We start from the raw sequence: 22,022 nt of genomic DNA, 5'->3' as shown, positions 1-22,022 counted from the left end.
GTGCTGTTAAATTTAGATCGTTCTTCGGTTTAAATCGTATTATCTCGAATCCACCGAATGTCCGATTCTTGAAATCGAATCGTTGTGAATCAAATTTCAAGTATTTATGCTGACTAAGGTAGGTCGCTTTTAATCTATCTATTAAAATATCTATATATTTTTAATAAAATAATAAAAAAGAAAAGATAACTGGAGCTGTATCACAGCGCGTGACATTGAGACAACATGTATGCGGTTGACATTTCAAAAGCCGTGCCGTTGGGAAATGCCGTGTATGCAGGCTACCGTAAAATATGGCAGCATATTTTTGTAAATAGCAAGGTCGGACTGCCGTTACCGATGACTCCGGTGAGAGATTATTTTTTTTTTTTTTACTCCGCATATAAAATGAAATTGAATCACGAATAACTACACAGAATTTAATAACTGCGATTGCATTGTGCCCGACCCGTGTACATTCGTTATTGACTGGGGAGGAAAATCTCGTCAAAGAATTCATTTGCAAATCGAATATTTTCCAAAATACCTCGAATAATTTTACTCGCAGAAATAAATTTTAATTTACAACAGCTAAAAGAAAATCAGCTTCGCTTGCATTTATATCCGGCAATTCTTCGGGCAATAACAGCAACATAATTTAGCGCTGACGACGCGTGCGAGAGAAAACCCCGAACGGGTATCATATGCTGAATCATTATTATCGCACCTTCGTTTCGTTATGTCACTATTATCGTTTATAAAAGCGTCCGGTGTATCGGAACATGCGTTATAATACCTTTCCTTTCGTACCATTGCTTATATTTCTCGTTGGAAGAAGAAGCGTGACACGTATCAAAATTTATTAAATTTATATAAAAATTGCCGATTGAGTGGCTTCTATAAAAATTTCTCGAGCGACGCGGCAAGTGCGCTTCGTGTGATCGTAGTTTTTCTAAAAAAAAAAAAAAATAACCCTCGGATTACAGATGATGTATTACTCTCCGCGGATGGAGTCTGGTGACCGAGAGTGTGCGGAAAGAAACGTCGATAAGATAATAAAGGGCGCGTCGTAAATAAACGCGACAAGCCGTAATCTCTCGCGTGCAGCGAGACGGGAAGATGTGAACGCTCCTCAACGACCTCTAAATAGCACGGGTGGCTGCAACGTGTGCCACGGTTCCGTGTGGAATTATTTATACACTCTCCCTTATTTATCGCACCACGTAAATAACAAAGGCGTTTGCGTATCGCCGGCATCAATGAGCGATCACGTCGCAGCTTCCCGCCGGTCGTTGAACGCGATTTGAACGAGGCGCGTCTCATCCGCGTTAATTACCTTTCCGGTTACGTTAATTAAATTTTCGGCCTGCCCAAAAGTGGAACAAAATACGGTGGAATATCTGATAATTTTAATTAACGTCTTCAGTGTAACGTAGTTTGCCGATCCAGTTTAGGCATCATGCCGCGGCATGCGATGAAGTTATTTCGTAACGGTCGGATGATTACGTTAAATGGACGACGAAGCTATCTCCGCGGTCAATGTTAAGACGTAAGTGCGCGAATTGTAAATTACATAAGAAATTTCATTTATTAATTCGCGCGTGCATATGTTAATGCGCGTTATCGCGACGGTAGTATGCTGTTGAAGAAAAAAAAAAATTTCAAAATCCCGAGATAACGAAGATACGATCTGAATAACGCTTATCACGTCCTCAACTTGATTGCCGGGAATTACTCTCGAGTTTAGTGTCCGAAGGTTTCGCGTATCTTTTGTTTGTATTCAATTCGATGCAGATTTTTATATCGCACGTTAATAGCGTACGGGAGATCACGCCAGGTCGCGTTATCGATTGCGAAAGTTCCCCGATTCGGATACGTCAGCCTGAATGAAAAATTGATATCCCCATGCGAGCGTTGTAATTATCGATCACTATTGATTCGACGTAATAATAGAATACCGGCACGGTTTTATAAATAACTGCCGCGGTCGTATTGTAATGGTAATGTTATTATTGCGTCGTGTACGGGAGTCGGATCATCGATGCATCCGGGCGAATGATACGTTCCCTCATGCGGTCACGGTTGAGTCATCGCGTCGCGATTGCCGTTTAACTTTCCTTAATGATGGGTGTCCACGGGTTTCGAAATCATTGACAAGAGAATACTTAGCGTCGCGGGAAAAATGTTGCGGGAAATGTCGTTCCCATCTCGTCTGTGCAACACAATTTTATTCCGCGCAGAAACAGGGTTTAAAGAAGCTTTAGAAATACTAATTAAATTAATTTAAATAAAGGAGTTCTATTTATCGAGGAAAGTTGAAAACTGTATACTTGATTAGACGGAATATCAAGAGACTCGACAGAAATCTCGGGATGAAAATTTGTGTCACGTCACGCTTCGACGACAATGCCGACGAGAAGATAGCAGTTAAGGAAATATAGATGGTCTTAAAAGGCAATGTCGCTGCACGTTAGGCGAGGAAAATGTCGTTTACGGCGAATTGCAGCCAAAAGAATATGTATAGATCAGGTATTTATATACGCGCGAAGTTTTCTCGGCGTTAAGGTTTTATATCGCTATTGCTAGACGAATTTAATTGACCTATTTTGTAAAGATTGCACTTTTGCAGATTTTCTTTTTTATTTTTTCGTGCCATTATTACCGTTCTATTGTCAATCTTGTAAATGTATGAAAACTTTGTCTACAAATTTGATTTCAAAGAAGCTTATTAACTGAGTCGAGAGTGATTCTGCGCTAGAAACATCAAGTTGTAGTCCGGTCTAAAGAAAATCTGCATCTGCGATTGAGATTGTCACTCATCTCAACATAAAAGTTACTTTCACACAGTTGAGACGTGCATTTTTCGCTTTCACGTCTAAGGCTAGTGTCTCGTTTTGAATAGAAATAACCAGCGCCAACGGCTCGCAAGCTGCGAGAAGCGCGGCCTTTTTTTTTTTTTCTTTTCGCCGGCCTGTGAACTGGTTTTTAGTGCAAAGCCCCGCGACTGGTTCTCGAGATTGGCTTTGGCTCTGCTTAGAACCGCTTTGAAAAGAGACACGATTGTGCCGAGAAATGAGGCTTCGCGACAGCATTTTCGATACGTAGCAAGGTACACAGCATACGTGCACTGTTTGCGCGCGTCTAGCGTCCCTTTCGCGTTCTTTTCTGCAGCCACGATAGTGTCTCTCCGGACCGTCGCCGGTCAACAGCCGCGAACGAAGACATTACGTTTCTTCAGCCTGCCCCGTAAAATCTCGTTCTTGCGGCATGAAGTGTCTGTCTCGCCTAGACGTCCTTTAGGACATTTCGATGGTTGCGTGATCGAATCATAAACTCGTGATTACTGTCTCATAACTAGCTATTTGTCCAGAAATAGCGCTGCGTAGCGAGCTAATTGCGAATGGCCGACTGCTATTAGAAAGCCATCATTTTCGCGTTAAACGTCGTGAATGAAGAAATTTCGCGTTTTTTTTTTTTATACTTTGCCCCCGGCGAACTTATCCGCCGATTAGCCTCGACGCTTTAAACGACAGTCACGAAATGCAACGTTTAAGTAATGAAATCATCGTAAAGCGGTGGATATTAGTTTGTTCTCACCGGCCCCCAGCCCTCTAAAATTAGCGCTGTAGTATGGAGACCGCGCTATTACCACCGTGACGATGAAGTAATCTGTGTTTTTAAGTCGCTCAAAACCGCCGAGCGGAACGTTTCATTCATATTCAACGTGGCGCGCGTCGGTTTTTCGTTCTAACGATCTGCGAAGCGTGTCCCCGTGTCTGAAACAATTATTCCGCGTATTATTCAATTAATTAATTAATCAATCGCAAGCGAAAATAAATTAAATAGTTACAGCCGCGGCTCTTTTCCTCCCCGCCCCGGGGCTTTAAAACCTTACGTCTCGCTCTGCGATAAACAAGCCGTTACGTTCGATTAACCATTAACGAGATAGCGGATTGAACAATTTTACTCCGCCGGCGCGCGCCCAATATTGCGTTTTCCGATAATCGAAACAATTGCACGCCGAGAGGAGATAATGATACGGTCCGTGACGTGATTTCAGGGTGATGAAGGACGGCCTGCATCCGACAGTGAATCATGTGTCGGCGACGAGATGCCGTTCGCAAGCACCACGGTTCGGGCCAGCGATACTCGACCGGCCGACACAGTTTATCGTTTACAATTACGTCTGCAAATTTATGCCTAAAATCTGGGTTAACACGAACTATTAGCTGACAATTGTACGACGAGCAGGTCGTCCTGTATTATATTCTTACATTGCCGTGCAACAAAAATGAACTCGCTCTGAAAAGACGCTTAGTAAGGATCCGACTGCGTCACATTGACGCAATATTAATCTTTCTCAAAGCCTGAAACGTCCCGCGTTCTTATTTGATCGACAATAGCCGTCGCCGTACACTCGCGGACGGACACGAAAGGTCCTTAGGTCGCACGCTGTTTAATTTTGAACCGGAAAATCAACTTTCAAATGTGGGTCACGCTCCGTTCCAATATTTTGTCGTTGTGTTAACAGAAAACGGTAGGACGTCATTTTGCGCTTCGGTAGAAGTAAACCAGCGCAAGTGTCACAAACAGTTTCCGCCTCGCTATATCATCGCCGATACGAGGGTTTTCTACGTTCGCGTTTATTTCTCGGCAGGAAAAAAATATTAAAAAAAACACCCACCCGTGCCGCGAAGACGCTTCCGCTCGCGTGGCTGGAATCTTCGGTAATAATTACAAACGCCACGGTTGCATATTAGGGGTTTCTTCTGTCGTCGAGTTCTGACTTTTATCGTTGATTCATACGAGATCGTGCCCGCCGTGATAAAGCGGCGATCGTCGGTTCTGTTTGCGCCGTTTTGCGCCTCTCGCGCATTGTTCTATTTGGGATATTCGCGAATCGATCGCCGGCGTAAGAGTGGATGAAAAATCCAGCTGGCGCGTCGCCAGCCCTTGGAAAGCTCGAAAATTATTCGCGAGGCACAATAGGGGGCTTCTCGCGTGCGCCCGATGATAATTTTTGTAATTGGAATGCGAGCCGCGGCGGCCCGACGTTGCAGCCGGGCTCGGAATAAATGGACGGGGCATTCTCTCCTGGGGTATATACGCAAGAGTACGTAAGAAGCGGTTGTACGAAGGAAGCGTTGAATAGATACGAACGCGGTGCATTTTCAAGCGCGCACTCTCTCTCATTGTGCACAGCACCGCGATTGTGCGCGGGTCAAGGCGTCGCCTTACCTGAAAAATGCTTCCCTCTCAATAGTTTGCTCGAGAGTCTAAATCCCTCGCGTTGATAAAGCCTCCTGTTTCCTTCCGATCAAATTAATTTGTCTCGCGTACATTAATTTATTTTATTATTAATTTTTTTTTAACCTTGAATAACAACGTATTATATCTATTGTTACCGCGGGCAATTATTCTTTTCCGACGTTTTAAAAAAAATGCCATTACCTCAATAAAATGTTCAGACCTTGACGTGTTAAATATTAAAAAAAGAAAAATGTATTGTGACTGCATTAAAGTATCGATTCGCCGTTCCGCGATAATAAATTTGTCGTATTTATCATTTCTACCTGCTCGTCGGATACATATTGCGTCTGGGATTTGCGCGCGGCGATGAGATCGCGGTTGATTAATCACAGATCATTTTACGGTAATGCGTACGCGTACGCGGCCATGAAAAAGCGTGAACTTCTTCGCTTTTTCAAATTTTCTGCGCATTGATCAGCAATTTTTCATTTTTTTTTTTTTTTTTTTTTTTGCATGCAAGGCTTATTTTCCCGCGGAGTGAGCACCCGCGCTTTACTGTTATCGGACCCGGCGAGTATCCCGGGCCGGTCTAACAAGACGTACCGGTCCGTGGGACGGTAGGATTGCCGGTGTGTACCTGGCCAAGCAGACGTGGTACGTTACGGCTGTCAAAGCGAATATAACAACGGATAAATTATGGATAAATTACGGCGCTCATTACGGATGGGTTACGGACAAAGCAGGGCCATGTCAGTAACCTCCACGTCCTCACCGGAGTTCAATTCCGCGCGTCGATAGGCTTTGCACCGTCGAAGGTTACACGCTACCGCTCATCGACCGTTACGTAAAAAATAAATGATCGATTTCCACCGACGCGGCCATCGACGATGTTACAATGCGCTTTTTGTCGCATTTTAACGACAGGTACTGAGTGACCGTCTCCCTTCCCCCTCTTGCGAAGGTAACGCTACGTAGCGAAATTATTAAAGTTACATAATAGAATTGGAATTGTATAATAAAATTTTGACGATCAAGTTCAAGGATCGGGAGGGGGTCCTACCTCGGTATATAATCTGCGCGTGAATTATTCGAGAGCCTTCACCGTTGAGAATTACGCATGTAAACAGCCAAATTAGAAGCAGCACGCATTTTGGTTTACGCAGCCTGTGGTGTGCCCTAAAGGTACTACGGAATCCGCGCGGCCCTTATAATCGCCATGCCATGCTTCGCACTTTAACGAGCGTCAGAAACGGTCCGGTCTTCTATTAGATAAGATGTTAGAGGCGCTCCTCTGGTTGTTGGCGGTTGTTGGAGTACAGAAATTCATGCAGGATGATCCCGAAGGTGCAATTAGTCGGAGCTGTTTCCATTGGCCTTGAAGCGGAGCTTGTTAAATCCACCTGTACGATCCTTAAAGATTGCTTCGGGCGGATTATTCATCTCGAGAGAAATGAAAGCTTCGAAATCTGGGATCAACTTCGCAGAGCCGTGGGTCGAACGTTTATCGGAGGTACAAAAGAAAATATTTCGAGTGACATCGCGGCCTCGCGTTCCAAGAAACTTTGATTAAACGTCGGCAGATCAGCGAGATAAAATAATAAATATGAGAGCTTTGGATAAATTAAATAAATTAAAAATTTAATTATAATAAATATGATTTATCCAGTTTTTTTCTCTCTTTTTTTTTCTTTTTTACAAATATTTAAACGATTTAAAATATTTTTTAATCGTTGCTTCAATGTTATATTTTAGCAAAGAGAAATTTTGAGAGATATTTATATTTAAGATTTAAAGGGGTTACGACGTTAAAGATACACGCATCTATTTTCTGAATCGTAGCCTACGGCTCGCCTATGTGTTTCGGCAGAGTAACAATCAAATAAGAGCAGCGGTGCGTGCATCTGCGTATAAAATGGCAGGAAGATGCGGCACAGTTGCGCGATTCCTTTCGGTTTGAGAAATCGATTTTACGAACACAAAAGACACTCTTGCGAAGAAGGAACTTCGTTATCGATTGGACGGAACCACCTACTTTCTCTCGTACCACGTTCGGCACACAATCTCGCCGGCACATGACACGATCGAGTAGCTACCGCATCGGCATTTTTTTTTCTTTTCCCCAAGATTTAAGCGCATTATACCGCACGCCATAGATCCGTGCTTTATCGGGCCGCCGCACGATAGACTGTGAAAGTTACTGTCGCAATATTGGACGATCTTAAAGTTCCGTTATGGGGTCACATTTGAAACAAGCAGAAATTTCGGGACGTACCGCGGCGTCGTTGGGCTCCAACGATTGTACAGCTCGACGTAATTCGTCGTATGTGATACATAATAAGGAAGCTTAGTCACGGCCGCAACGCGTATCGCTTTCAATTGAACCCGGACTTAATTTTATCATTTAAATTATTAGGCGAGTTTCAACAGGGGGACGAATTTTACGCAGCACAGCCCCAGCCTTGTTCCATAGTTAAATGATTCATATTTTTCTTCCTGTACGTCGGAATAAAAAAAAAACGAGAAAATGGATGAGTGCGGTAAATAGGGTAATGCTGGAAAGGATTTTGAAATATGCGAAGCGCAAAGTGGCCGACAAATTTCAACGTCTACTAGCAATCGGGTCGTGACAGGCCGATAGTTGCCGCTAAATTATATACCATTTGAATAATTCACTGATAACACGATAGAAATATATTTATCAAAGTGAAGAAAGAATCAAAGGGCCTGAATATTGTTAAAATATCCAAAATTCGTATTATAATTTAATTATAATAAATACACACGCGATTCTAAAATAAAAAAAAAAAAAAAAACTTACGCATCAAATTACCTAAAAGTTTTTATTCAGAATGCTAATAAAGCGGGGCCTCGCCTTCGCGTGAAAGAAACTACGCTGTGTGGCTTAATGAAAATTAGTGTAATAATCGCGCATAATGGAAGTAAATTATTGAATTACTTCACTGTACGATTCTCTCGTTGCCGGCAGCTACGATGAGAGATCCTCGTAAAATGCTCCCGTGCGTGGACATTGTTGATTATGCTCCCCCATGCGATAAGCGTATTCGGACCCTCTCGCTAATGCAATTCCACAAGCAGTGATCGAATTAAGTTTCTAGACGAGGCGAGCCAAGGTTAATAATGACCAAGTACGGGATGTAACGCGACATCGATTAAATCGTGCGACCTAATTTGTGATAAAAATACCCGCCCGAAGTGAGGTCTTGAATGGCATACGTAAAGAATTTTTTTTTTTTCTTTTTTCCCGTAATTAATGTAACGCGTGGCGATAGTGCATAAATTACGTGATTCATCTTTACGTATAATTTTCTATTAAAATAATAAGGAAAAGAAAACCGTCTCTGAAATTTATGCGTAGAAACATAAAACACGCAGGAAGATTCCTCGACGATCTTTCAGCGGGCAGAGATGCGGCTAAAGAGAGCTTCTACCTGTGTTTGCGAGTACAAAAGGTAGAGATTTAGGTCCGAAGTGGCGTCGATTGTACGGTAAGCACGAGCAGGTTGTGCAGCAGGTATCCGCAAAGGGATCCTTGCCCGGAGAGAGAAAAGGGCGAGGTCTTTCGAGCGTGAGTACGCGTGAACGTGCGCACCGAAGCGCGTCGTTAACACACGTTCGCACGAGGAAGAACACGGTCCAGCGGCTTTTTCTGTATTACGATGTGTTTTAAAGATTTCGCCGTTAAATTAAAAAAAAAAAAAGAAGAAGAAAAAAAAGGAAGGAAGAAACGCAGCGAGGTATACCTTCGAAGATTTCACGCTTCCCGAAATACGCTAATTAGGAAACGCTTTCTCGTCGCGTCTCATCGTGCGCGCAAAGAGGCGAATGAAAACACATGTTCGTTCGTCAATTTCTTTACAAAATAAACGCATTAATTATTATCCACGTAATGTATTTTTCTTTTAATTATAATGTGTCTCGATAAGCAATTTCTTTTATCATGAACATCGCGGGATGTTTCTGACATTTATTAAATTTTCTTCTTTTTTTAACTGTGCACGTTTAATTTTTTATTTTTAACATTTGAACGACATTTCAAGGATCGGTCAGCTTGCAAGAAATTCGTCATCGTGATTACTCGCGAATCTTTTTGAGGAAAAGTCTCGTTATAATGAGAATCCCGCGGGTAAAACCGAGCGTAGAATCGCCGAACGTATTACGAAAAACAGATCCAACACGTCGCACGAGAGCGACGCACACAGGTTTGCAGGATGTCGCCCGCAGCGAAGCGTGTCCGTGACTGACTCGCACTGATAGATGCGTGCAAGGAAACTCCATGTTTAGCGTTTCTTAAGGTCAGCCGATCAAACGCGCGCTTTATATCGCGCCGGGCGTTTTAATCCATAAAGGTAACGCGAAGAATTGGAATCGAATCAAGCGTGCGACGGATTCGGCGATGACGGAACGCTCGAATCGAGCTACAGATCGACACACGAATAGTCGAGAGCTACGATGACGCGCTACGAGCCTCCCGTCATTATTCAAGAAGCCGTTTGATAAGCGGAAGATATCGCATTGACCTTGCGGCGAAGTTCTTCGGCTAACGAGCTGGCGCGCGTCCTCTCGATCGATTGCGCCAAGTGCTCGTAAATTCCCGTCCGCGTCGAGAGCGCAGGGTGACTCGAACTTCGCTTTGAATCAAGAGCCGACTGATTCCCGAGCGAGAAGAAGAGCCGAAGTTCGTGCCTGTATCGAGCGTCTTAAACCTAAAGTCTCCTTCGGACTCCGGGAGAATAAATGTAGCCCGATCGATTTCAAATTCAAAAACGGATACGGGGCGGTCTCGTCATTCTCGGATCAGCCTAGTGGATGCTGGGATCAAGACGCGGAATTTACGCGAAAACGAAGGCGCGATCTCGCAGATTTCACGCGGGTTAATCCGGATGTTACGCGTCGAGCGTATTTAAATCAGCGACCTTTGTCCTACCTGGGCGACGCATGGTTGGCCGTCGGAGACCTCTTTCTTTTCGTTTTCACTGGCACGCGCGATCGTCAGAGCTGCGGAAAAGCAACTGAGAGGAAAACCCGGGTATGTACGCGGCACACGTTCCCAGATGCGGGTGTTTATTAATAAACCACACGTCGGGGCGTCTCGCGATCTACGCGACGCGACGGTCGAACATGGACTGACGTCCGGATCCGTTCGAGGAGGACTCGCGCTCACCGCGTCCCTCGGTCTCGCAGCGATGAATGATCGTGTGAGAAAGAATACCTGTTATTACGCGACACGCCGCAGTAACAGGCCGACAAGGAATTCTCCGTTAACCGCCCGTTGCCGAAGGGAAGGGATAATCGAATTATTTCTTTCGCCGTAATTTTATCTCGGCTGGATTATTCCCGCCGTCCTCTCGTGTTTTTACGATTTTACTCGAGCATTCAACTTTTCGCCGTTATTACTCTTATGTATTATTCAACGGTGCCCGTATCGCGTGGTAATTTCTTTTTTGAGAAAAATCGATAACTCGACTTTGATAAAAGAATTAAGCGCGATCGAATTTGAATTTAGACCAAAATTATTACGAAATCATAATTATGTTGTTGTAATAATAAAATGCAAAATAAAATTTTAAAAAATAAATATTTCAACGTAATAAAGAAAAAGACAAAAAAAAAAAAGGCAAGTTACTTTTATTTGTTTTGTTTGTAAAATTATTACCACTCGGTTATAAACGAAGTTAAGTCCAAGTCAATGAGTTATTTATATTAATGATTTCGTCTCATCTCGGCGAATAGATAAGAATGACAAATCAATGTGCCATCTCGAATGCGAAGTCGAGTGCTGCCGAAGGCCAACATAGTAAAACGACGATCAGGCTTACGTAAGAATCTCTTTCGTCGCAAAAGCTTATTTACATATAGTAGTGCTAATTATGCCTCTGTTCAGGTGTGCTGCTATCAAAGGTGCATATATATTGTATATATATATGTATACGCAGGGAATTACGACTCTGGTCAAGGCTAGTAATGCTAAAAGATGTCTCATGTTCGAGGACTACAGATAGAAAATATTATAAATCATTAATTACTTAAAGCGCGGGATTAACATTTTCTTTCCTGCAAGTTTCAGGAGGAAAAAAAACAAATAAAAGAATAAAAATTTTCCTTCGTATTTATCAATTATCCAGTTATGAATATTTGAGAAAAGCACGACTGTGGCGTTTGGAATATTTTTAAATTGCTTAACATCCAACGCGAACAATGTAATGTTAATTTCCTTACATTTATTTATGACGCTCCCAGGAGAGGATGTGGCGATAACGCCCTCACATTTTTATATCCTCGCATACACGCGCGTGTGCATTTATATACGTGTATATAAAAAAAGAGAGCGAAAGGGACAGGGGAGGATAATGAACCCGGCCGATTAATAGAGGTAACAAGCACGACACAGTAATATCGCTTAATTGTACATTCCAATTAATGTTTTTGTGCGCGCCGTCTTACTTGCTACTGACATTCATCAGACTGTAACCAAGGTCAGTACTCACGCGTATTATCTAACGGTAATTTGAATTTGCGACAGACGTCCAAGAATGCGATGAAAACGAGAGTGAACGTCTCTAACAGCCTATCGTTTCAATTTTCCGAGCCTTGAGCTCTTTTAATCTGCGGCCTCTTATAAGATTATATTTTTTATTTAAATAAATACTTTAAAGCAACGTAGCTTCGTTTCATATTTTCTTTTAAATAAAAATCTCGCAGCTGTGAACGCGCTTTATATTGTAAGTAATTTAGATTTGACTGTGCTACGTATGACTATCGGTACATCTTAATTGCGCATCCTAATTATAAATGTAATTATGTATGCGTATACTACTATGTCATGTCATTTTATTTGAAGCAGAGTACGCTCGTTATTGTAAATAATTAACAACTTGCATTTCCCCGCCGATATTTTCTTTTTTTTATTCGCAACCGATTGTACCTAATTTATTATGTTCAATTTATAGATTTCTCAACGTTAAGCCAAGAAGTCATGTAGCTCATATGTATTAAGTTATAGGATACTCTCCTGAGACATTTATTTCACATTGCAACCACGTTTATGACCTGCAGATTCGCGAGAAATGGCAAACCGGCGATTACAAGGCGCGTCGCGTATTTCTTGTCTCTATTGATTAGGCTATCGATCGTGAAGGGGCGTAAAGGGATTTGGCTTCTTTGTCGAGCGCCAGTCGAGAGGCCGTACGCGTCCGATCCTATTATAAATCCGCCACTCGTAGCTCCTTGCGCGTCATTTTATTTTTTTTTAACGTCGCAATAAAAATAACAAAAATATAGGCGAAGCTCGAGAGCCGAAAGCCGTCGCGCGATCGATGTTTTGTAATATTTGCGAATCTCGATGGCGCTGCATCTCGAGTTTCACATGCAGAGGTATTGGAATATCACACAGCTCCGGCAATCTTAAATGCGAATTCGATTGTTCGGCGAAATGTTAAGTTAGCTTCTCGTGGTGCGCGTCTTACGGGGCAACAAACGAATTTTAGTACGCGAACTTGGGCGATTCTTGTAGAAGAATGGCAATTAAGTAATATCTGACCCGCCCACGACGGTGTGTAATATTATTCATTTCATTAATATTATTCATCCACAGCTTTATTATTTTACGGAAACGCCGTAATGCCATATACTGATTGGCAATTCAGGAACTTTAAAGCGTCGCGCATCACCTCTTCTTAACTCGAGTGTCCCGTAATGTTCATACGGATAACGCATGCAAACTCGACCTGATCAGTTTAATGAGGATATACCGCGGTCTGAATGGCAAGTGCAAATTACACGCGCGTGGACTCGGGGCAAATACACCTGTATTAAAAGCCACGGCTACGTCTTACTTCTAGTCGATCGGTCGAGGCAACCTCGCTGCATTTTCGCGCACAGAGAACATCGCACGTCGTAAATTCGCCGATAACAACCCGCGTTTCTCAGCATTATTCTACTTTCATTTTGCAATTACAACAAATTTCATTAACACGTACGTTACTTAAGCCCCATTTCGCGAAACGTGTTCCCGATCATTTTTTTCCCGTTTATTTAAATTTCATCGCAAATGTACTTTACACTGACCGGTTAAAAAGAAAGCGGCGCTGTTCCGCAATCCGAATAAAAATGCGAAAATTACGATTTCTCGATCCATTTCCTATATTGGCAGTTTCTCTGAACCTGGCCTAAATGCGGCCCGTTAATTAACGCGTCGTCAGTTACGTTCGATAGCCATCGGTGTCGAGATCAAGGCGGGGAAACAGTCAATGGGACTCGTGTGGTCTCATCCGGTGGCCGTGCACGACAGCGTAGGGGGGGAAAAGGGGCTACGTTTTAGAAATTACGGGCGCTCGAACGTTCCGCCGTTTTTCCTCTCCTGCTCGCTCGTTTTCCGTTTCTCGTGCGCACCGCCGCACGCGCGTTGCACAATTAATTGCAATCACCGTAGCGTTACTCTTCTGTCCGGGAAAGAAGTCCCGGGTATAATAGCGTTTCTCGACGCGAGGTAAAACCTGAAGGAGCCCACCCGTTCCACCGGCGCATTTATAAAATTACATTTCGCGCGGGCGAAGTGAAAAGTAAACTTTCGTCGCGGTGATTCAATTCAGAAAACTTATGGATAAATTGACCGGGCCGTAAATACTCCTCTGGTGGAAAATAATAAAAAGAAAAAAAAAAAAAGAAAAAATATCGGGGGCGCGCTACGCGAGGATGAAATAAACGCGGTGAATTACATGCTGCATTGGCGCATTAGATTGTACGAGGTAAATAATATGTGAGATCGAGGCAAGAGATATCAATTGTTGAGTGTGTTTTCTCACATGCTTGCGGGTAAGGAGATTCAGCAAAACGTGTCAATATTATCACACGCCAAGAATAGTGCCAAGGGTTTTTTTAAAACACGGGAGATAACTTGGATGCATGAAACGCTGATAACGGCACGAGTCACGCGTTTACCGAAATTCTTAATAAACCCCGCCGAGTATCGGCGGTAATAACTCTTGTACCGAATAAAGAGAAGAATGAATAACTGTAACGCATTAATTACGCGCGCGGTAATTAATCTTCGCGTATAATATATACATACGCGTATCGTTAAAAGGTGAAACGAAATCTCAATATATCACTACGCTTCGCATTCAAATGCGGGGCTCGCTTCCTGGGTTTTGTGAATCCACGAGCTTATTCCGCAATGGTTTCGCAGGCGGTCTGCGCTACTTGATCGCAATTGCTGCAACTTAGTTATTCCGCGCGCGAATCTGTTTCGCTCAGTGTGCCTACAACAAAAGCAATTTATGGGAGATCACATAACACGGCCGCGCTAAATGAGGTGTCCGGCCGTGTGGAATTACGTGCGACGGTCTCGCGCGACTCTGGCCGAGAGACGCATAAACATCGAGAACTTAATTCTTAATCTTAATTAGAAGACTCGCGCGGACAAAGTGATCGTTATTAATAAATGAAAGAGAGGCCCTCTCGCTGTAATTTGAACCTCCTCTCGCATTCTCGACGAAGGTTGAATCTATGTTAGCGGAAAGTTCCAATCCAAGAGCATTTTAACCGAGCGAGACGTTTCCAGTGCGCGTGTTAACGGGCTTAGTGGCGTAATCCTGCCAGAGTACCATAAAACTAGTCGTTAAATTGCGGTCGAACCATCGACATTGAAAATATTTATCACGCAACAAGGTGTCGGATTGCGGGGACACTTGCGGCGAGGTCGTTCGATCGACGACAGCCAGCCGGAGACGTTAATGAAGGACTTCGCGGAGGGCACAAGCGTCTCCTCTCTCACCGTAACGGGAAGTCGCTCGAATTCACTTCGTGGGAACTCAAGAAAGAGAGTCGTCATTTGTTTCGCGTACACCGGATACCATCGAAGTCTAGAAAACGGCGCAATTACATAAGGCGACGAGGATTTTTCATTTGCGAAATCAAGACGCCGTAGATATCACGGATTTTCCACGATGCGGAATATTTGTACCGAAAAGCAGCGAGTTATAAACGAACTATGCCGATTCAGTATTTTCACGAAGCACTAAAGATAAAATTATTAATTTCCAAAGTTGATTTTTAAATAAAATGTACTCCTAGTTTTTTGAAAAATAATTTCTTTTTTTTTTCTTGGAATATTCAGCGGTAAATAATCTCATAAATTGTGTTGTAGGATCGTATCGATTAGAAACAGTGACGATATCATATTTTATTCATTCGCAGAACGAAGAGGTCGAGTTCGTGGCTTGTTGTATAGCAGGTGATAAGAAAACTTCAGCGTAAAGTGACTTTATAAGCGTAGAGTACACGGTTATGAGTCATCGACGAATTATGTAAAAAAAAAAAAAAAAAAAAACGTCATGTCACTCGCTGCTTATCTTCGCATAAGAATAACAATATTCGCAACAAAGGCCAACGTGCATAGATATAAATGTCGACAATTAGACAAACCGATATATTATCGTGTTGTTTCGCGCGATCTCACACGTAAATGTTTAATTCAGTTTTTACGCACCTCTATAAAAAAAAAAAAAAAAAAAAGGGAGATATCGAGATTTTATTGCTCGTTGCTCGACTACGCAGTGAGAATAAATATCGGCTTAATTTTTATTATTTTATAAATTTTTATTACTATTATTTTTCCGCGCGCAATATACTTTTACCGAAATTTAATACAAGTACTCGGCCACGTGTATGCGAAGCTCCGCTACCTGCGTACGTTCTGCGTGCTCGACCTTCAACTGAGGAATGCGGGAATCGTGAAACCGAAGTCGCGTTAAGCGCGTACGCTAAGCACCCCTCGACCTTTTTTTGTACCCACCTCACCCCTATGCAGGTTAACGCGTTGTAAAAGAATTTATACGCCACGAATCTGATTAATCATTTTTTGTGGTTTTCGTATTCATCCAAAAAAAAAAAAAAAAATAAAAAAAACGAGAATGGTTAAAAGTGTTGTGTAAGATATGTACGTAGTTTATTCCCGAAAATTATTAAATGTAAAAATTTTCTTTTAGAAAAAAAAAAGAGAGACAAAAGAAAATGACGCGCGTTTTGCAATGTCTAATAAAAATAAAAAGCAGCAGAAATTGCTTACGTATTGTTTTAAGCAAACTCCTCCACTCGAAGTTCTCCAACAGAAGCGGTTACGAAGAAACGTAGTTCGAGATAATGATGTGTATTATGTTACTGTGCAAACATGAACGAAGATATAGATAAGTATATACATATTATTTCTGCAGATGGCATTAAATCGTTCTCGTCACGAAAGAACCTGTCGATTATGGAAAGCAGATTCGGGGACCTACATAGACAATGGTATCCAAACCCCGGTGGTTATCGAAGTTCGATCAGTGCCACTCGACGTAATTGACGATTGGAGCGCTCTAGTTGTTGATCCTTCAACAGAAGGGCGATTCTAGACGCCGATGAATCAATGTATTTAGCGGGAATAATGAAATCCTCGTTTATCGCGCGCTTACGAAGGCGCGCCGTATCTTTCAGAAGCAGGAAGTACACCGCGACAATATTTTTAAAGTCTTATCTCACGGTAAACCTCACACCGATACGATAATCTCTCATTTACGGAATAAATGCGGAATAAAAACGTAATGATCCCGCCGACGCCGGTGGACAAATACGCATAACGCACGATTGGAAATAGAAGTAACTCGAGTGAGGAAATTTCTTTCGCAATAACAATTGAAAAATGTGCAACGCGAAGAATATCCCCATTTATTTACGGAAAAGGAAAGAAAAAAAAAAATACTTTCTCACGGAGATATAAGCGAAGATCTAGACGAACGAGGTTGCGTAACGCATCAACGCGCAAAGTCGCAAAGGCGCGGCTCGGTCGCGCGACTTTCTTCCGAGGGGAATGTAACACAAAAGATTTTGATCCGTCTTTTGATCCGCAGAAAAGTATCGATTGTCAAAGTCCAAGTGTGTTGTCAGTTAAAGGATCATGTTGTCGAGAGCGTGACGCCAGCGTCGTCTGGCGTCTTAATTGTATTAATAAACGGTTCAGACGAAGCCATTTGATACCCTCTGGGCCGGAGTCAACTGGAGCATTATCTCTATCACGTTTCGCACGAAAGCTCTCCGGACGAGCTATTGCAAGTTCGTCTGGTCTTACCCACGATTTTTTCTTTCCTTTTCCTTTTTTTTTTCCTTTCTACCGACATTCTACCGAGAATAGCGACGAGCATCGCGCGGCGCGATGGATCTTCACAGTAGTTCGGTCGATGACGCAAGCAACAACGAGCATCACAAAGATGTTTTTGTGTTCTCGCAATTCTTGTCGCGCATTCTTCTCCGCGATCTATATTTGCAGGCGAGTTATTTTTAAGAAACGTCTATCCTAAATATACCAGAAGTAAATTATTTTCGCGGCGTTAAAAGGCGCTTTAAAAAAATCCCCCAAATGTACATAGAAATCACAAGAATTTTTAATTTTATAATTAAGCCGTAAGATGATGAATGAAATTCGACTTACTTTTATCGCCGGGTAATTATTTGTTGCATTACGAGCGAACGCGTCGTGTACCTAGTCAACGCAAATTCGTGGCGTGAAAGTAAAGAAGCTAATGCAGTCAAATATGTAAATTCTGCGATTTGATCAATTTGCGATCGGGGAAGGTTACATCAAGACCGGCCGAGAGGTGCTACGGCCTCGTTGCGCCATGCCCGGAAGAGAAAAGTGGATCATCGATTTGAGATTGGAATCCCAAAATCGAGGTCGACTTTGCCGATGCTCCAGCGCTAGCGGTTGATCGTTATGCCGCGTGCATGGATCACTCGTGCACCGCGTCGATATTTTATACTGCGATATCGGGAAAATTATCTGAGATTAAAGATTATCACCTAATCGCGCGATTGAATACGTGAATAAGTATAGCACAGCGTTTTATTCTCAAGGCAAATAATAAAATAGAAAAATTTTTTTGCGATCTACACACGTCGTCATTTTTTTAAACGAGTCTACCGACGAATTAAACGAATATAACGCAGGTAATGTGTAACACGTGCTCCTTTACACATATTATGGGATACGGATCGCTTGGGTATTGAGGAACGCGGAGAAAGCAGCTGCACGCTGCACTGAGCCGACATGTGCATTATTTTAGTGCTGCATCTAATCGACGATGGGTTTGCGCGAGGCGAGCTGAAATTATGGTCCCGATAAGTAGAATAAGCGTGCGGCGCAGGAGGCTGCGGCCCGGCGGGGAGCACGTGCAGTTAGCAGCCAAGTGTAACAGCCGCGCAATTTTGACCGCGAGGCGCGTCATTCCGCGCGTTATAACTCATTAACTTTAATGATCCGCACGATTTGTTCCCTCTTAGCGTCGTTTCACTTCTAACGCCTGGCATTTGGGGCGCGAAAGCACACGGTGGAAACATACGGAGGACATGCCGCGCATTGTCAACGCACCACCTGTCGCGACAACGAGCGCCTGATTGATCTACGTTAATCGATATGAAAGCGAATCCAACGGAGTCGGGGAAACTCGCACGAGATTTACGTCAAATTTTTCAGCTTCGTTACGCTGTCAAATTATTAATTTCTACGCTGGCAATAAAGATAACGAAAGATAACAATGGATTGACAAATATTAATTTAATAAGTTTCCTTTCCCTCCCCTCTCTCCTCTTTCAGAAGCAAAAAGCGACTTTAATTTTGTAATTAAAATCAATAGCGCTGGTAATCTCGGTTTTAAAGTCGCGCGTAACACGGAAATCATTAACAACGACGTATTACTGCTTTGAAATCGATATTTAATGCCGACACGTGGGTCAAGGTTTTTTTTTATTATGCGTTCCCTCCCCCCGAAGTGTAATCGCGAAAGATAAACAGGACATCAGCGTCCGTCGAGTTTCCTGACAGGAAGAGACCTCATTTTATTTCGGACGGCGAATTCTCGTATTCCTAACAGGGCTCTATTTTCACGGGTGATAAATCGCGTACGTAGCCCGGAGAGTTTTAAGTGCGCGGACATGTTTGGGCAAACAGATAAATCTTGTCCGAGCCATTTCCTTCTTTCTTTCTTTCTATGTCACCCAAGATTATATTTTTAAGACGAGGGAAGAAAAAATATAACGTCGCTCCGAATAACTGCGATATTGTAACCTCAAGTTTAATGGAAGCTGAGCCCAAATATTTATTTTTCCAGAAAACTGTTCTCTCTTCTCGTTATAAATTATGCATATGTACGTATACAATTCAGAATCATTTATATAATTTCAATCGTTATTTAATTTCCGTCGACGGAATTATGGAAGCTATACAGCTTTTAATGCGGCATGAAAAATAAATCGCGATTTTGAAAATAATATTTTATTCGATATTAAATTTTGCTGATATTTAAAATATGTAAGTGGTAATTACGTCGCGCGCACACAATTGCAAGATTAATAATTCAACCGAGATAAAATTTGAAAAATATTTCATATAAAAAAAAAAATTAAAATTTTATAGTCAATTCATTAATTTCTTATCCCAATCCCCGGCGCGAAAAGCTTTTATAAAAAGTGGGCAATATATTTCGGTACCTTCACATAATTAGCTTTTTATGTCAGCCACGGTTACCATTAAAGATTTACTGTGTACGTACGACCGGGTTATGGACAAGGCTAACGGTAAGAAAAAGAGAGGCGACCTGACAGAAAAAGAAAGTGCAAGAGCCATTTCTCTTACGCGGGGACATCACCACGAATACGTGAAGATTTCTCGACGAAAGCAAGAGAGTGCGCCTACTCTAAAGTGTAACACGCGCGACATCGATGGAAACTCAATCTGTAATTGAACTGATCATCGTTGATATCCGCCATGAATACGTGGGAGCTCGGTAAAGTGCAATAGAGATCACGAGATTTTAGTTCGCCGAACGGAATCTAAAAATGTTCAAGACTCAAATTTGCAGTTTTTACGAAATTCAAGACGAAAGCTTCTTATTGCACAATCACAGAAATTAAGAAACATTTTTATAAACGTTTTATAAAAGAAAAATCACCTGGTTTGAAAAGTAGCTTTCCTGAAAATTGACTTCTATTGCCAATAACTACGTTCATAAAAATGGACCCGTCAGAGAAAGCCCGCCGTACTTAATTGCCAATTTCCAGTCGATTTAATCCAAATCGACGACTTAACACACATTCGCGGATGGTGCGCGTTAATTATTCGTAGCGGACCTATTCCGGCTGATTGCACGATTTACATTGATTAGGATAATCATACAATGTGAAGTGTAGAAATAAAGTTTCTAAATCACCGAAGCAAAATCTTATGTTTCTCAATTTCGCGAAATAAAATTGTAGCACAAAAAAAAAAAGACTGTTAATATTAAAACAAACATGTATACGTTTATACGAGTCAATGAGAGATTAATATTAATATTAAAAAAAAAGAAAAAAAAATACAAAATCCAGTGACGTGATTAGAAGCTGTGAGAGAAAAACTGCGAATTTGATGAATCCTTTTGCATGCACCAGCAGAGAAATCATTCACGGACGAAAGTCTCGCGATTTAAAGCAGGTCGTGCGACGAGTTCGCTTTCGAGAGAGTTTACGGTAAAAATCGGGCGCGAGAAGATATGCGCGACCGCGTGCATACGTGTATCGCGTGGCCGCTCGTCATTATGCATGCGACGTTCATCAATATCTCCTGTCAGCGTTAGTAGTCATTCGATGATACAAACGCGTGTACCACGCCGCGCATTCCGACTTCGACGGCGAAATGCCCGATTACCGGAGACGCGTGGCACGATGAGTCGTCTCGGTTTTTGAACGCCTTGAATACGAACGTCCGGGAGACATTTAAATCGAAGGAAACATCGGCGCTTTTTACGTTTCGCGATACTTTCCATATCGAGGCACGCTATATCGCCGTCCGCGCTATATTTATATCTGTATTAGATAACTCGAGAATGATAAACAGTGAAAACATGATTGGTGATCACCACTTTCTTGACCAACATGCTTTCTCCAAATGTTTAAGATGCAGATGAACGAGTTTTAGAAAACGATTTATTAAAATAAATATTTCTCTCCCCCTTTTTTTTTTAATTTAATATTTATTTTGCAAATGTATGCGGAATAAAAAAATGCGACAAGATTTTGAATAAGAGAAAGTATACTAGAGCACGCGACGAAATTGTACGCTCGAGATGCTGTGTCATCGACGTTGGATCACCGCCATCAAAGTTCTCTTAAAAATAAAAAAATAATAAAAAAACTGAAGCTGCTATTTTTACATCCACTCGGGCAAATACACTAAACGTTAAATTTATTTTCCTTAATGAAGATTCGATTTCAAAGACAGCGGGAGAGGGGGGGGGGAAGAGATATATGAGATAGCCGAGGACGTTGCCCGATAGAAGAGCGCATAAGATATCACAAATAGATCATCTCGTCATGTGCACTCGAACGTCGCAGAACGTGATCAGAAAATCGATTGACCCGCGCGCGGCAGGTATTTATAGGAAGTAAGTACCTCAACTCCGCGTTCTACTTGCTGAAGCACTTGATCGCTGCCTTCCTGTATTATTGGGGAAGACACCGGCTGAAATGGAATGTTAATAACATTCGGAAACATCTCCGTCTTTTCCATCGATTCGCGCGGTGACGTTAATACTAAAAATTAATCGGCCGGCTATAACGTTCGACGCGATCGCCTTTCTCACGTACCTACGAAGTCACCATGTCAAAAATCACGCGACGCGATCCGCGACGCCGATAACGTAATTTCTGAGGAAATACCTTTCCCTCGGTTAAATCTGCTGACCCATTTATTAAATGAAGAAACTTTC

The 22,022-nt window shown here is 42.3% G+C and overlaps 1 protein-coding gene across 10 annotated transcripts in view; it reads right to left on the bottom strand.

Annotated features, from left to right (window-relative positions):
- The window catches only part of Synd (protein kinase C and casein kinase substrate in neurons protein Synd), a 47,322-nt gene that overhangs the window by 13,026 nt on the left and 12,274 nt on the right, over positions 1 to 22,022 (bottom strand). The window contains exon 1 of one of the 10 annotated variants that reach the window (XM_070668534.1): positions 10,175 to 10,324. The exons of the other annotated variants lie outside the window; for them this stretch is intronic. The gene's annotated coding sequence lies outside the window, so the exon portion shown is untranslated. Of the gene's footprint in view, positions 1 to 10,174; positions 10,325 to 22,022 lie in introns of those variants that run through there. 10 annotated transcript variants of the gene reach the window in all.

This window comes from Cardiocondyla obscurior, linkage group LG17 (genome assembly GCF_019399895.1).
Source record: "Cardiocondyla obscurior isolate alpha-2009 linkage group LG17, Cobs3.1, whole genome shotgun sequence".
NCBI classification, from domain to species: domain Eukaryota; kingdom Metazoa; phylum Arthropoda; class Insecta; order Hymenoptera; family Formicidae; genus Cardiocondyla; species Cardiocondyla obscurior.
This window is presented reverse-complemented; position numbering and strand designations above follow the sequence as displayed.